At 42.5% G+C, this 1,411-nt stretch overlaps 1 protein-coding gene across 1 annotated transcript in view; it reads right to left on the bottom strand.

Annotated features, from left to right (window-relative positions):
* ARHGEF6 (Rac/Cdc42 guanine nucleotide exchange factor (GEF) 6) overlaps positions 1-1,411 on the bottom strand; it is a 160,960-nt gene that overhangs the window by 157,407 nt on the left and 2,142 nt on the right. The window lies entirely within an intron of this gene.

Here is a 1,411-nt window from a genome sequence, read left to right as displayed (position 1 = left end):
TCTACTCCCGTAAAGATTTACACCCTCGGAAACCCTGTACAGGGTCGCTATGGGTCGGAACCGACTCGACGGCACTTAACAACAACAACAACAATTGTTATCATGACTAATTTTGATTGTCACAACTGTAAAGGTAGAAGTTTTGTAACATAAAGCATGGAGTAGTTAATCCAACATTCCAGGAACAAAAGACCATAGGACCATCAAGTGAGAAGAGCACAAGCGTAACGCAGGACCCAATCCAGAGAAATAGCGACACCAGAGATGGAGGCAGAGATGAGGACATGGAGAGAGAGAGCAACTGAGGACTCTAGACTCATGGAAAGAGGAAAGGCTGTGTGCTGGTGGCCAGGAGACAGGTTTACAGAATGTGCTCTGTGGTTGTTTGAATGATTGTATATTCCTGAGTGTTTTTGTGTACATAAAAACAAAACAAAACAGAAGGAATAGAAGCAAGTTCTATTGAATGATGATGCATCATGGAGGGGGTTGTCACCATTGCAATGAAACGAAATACCATAGGATGAGTGCAAACCCGATGTTCTCCCATGTAAACTATCACTCAAGTCACAATAAAAGCTTTAAAAAAAAAAAAAAAAACCCCATGAGATAACCATCGGCCTTGGAGTTAATCCAACTCCTGATGACCCCATGTGTGACAGAGTAGAACTTTTTCCCCTAGGGTTTTCAATAGTTGATTTTTTCCCAAGGTATCTCTTGCTGAATTCAAACCTCCAACCTTTCAGTTAGTGGCGGTGTGTAAACCATTTGCATCACCCAGGGACTTCAAGGTCATGAAGTCGGTCTCATTAAATCTCCATTTTACTGATAAAAACACTGAGAGATAGAGAAGTTAAATAATTTGACACACAGGTGGAAATATCACCCTCCTTTCAGTCGCACCCCTTACTCATAGTGAACCTAACTCTATTCCATTGCCATTGAGTCTATTCCAAATCATAGGAACACTACAGAACGAGAGTGGAACTGCTACCTACGATTTCCAAGACTGCAAATCTTTACAGCTGCGGACTACTTCATCTTTCTCTCATGGAGTAGCTGGTGGGCTCAAACCACTGACGCTTATGGTAGCAAACCAATGCTTAATCCACTGCACCACCAGGGCTCCTTACACATACTGAAGGGACCCAAATAAAATGTTAAAATGCAATGCAATTCAACATCCAATTTCTACCTCAGGGACTGAGTCAGCTTTTCAAAGTCTCTGCTCTCAAGTGTCAATGGGAAAGCATGATAGAGGACTTTCTTCTCTTCCCAAATCATGGGGCTTAGCAGTAACCCTCTGCAGCCAGTGGCCCACTTTTGGTTTCCCACAGTAGAGAAACACACCTATTTAAGCTCTGTCACAGGAAGCCTGCTCTCAGAGAGAGTGTATTTAAAAGGTATATAT

The sequence above is a fragment of the Chrysochloris asiatica genome, unplaced genomic scaffold (assembly GCF_000296735.1).
Source record: "Chrysochloris asiatica unplaced genomic scaffold, ChrAsi1.0 scaffold00295, whole genome shotgun sequence".
NCBI classification, from domain to species: Eukaryota; Metazoa; Chordata; class Mammalia; order Afrosoricida; family Chrysochloridae; genus Chrysochloris; species Chrysochloris asiatica.
This window is presented reverse-complemented; position numbering and strand designations above follow the sequence as displayed.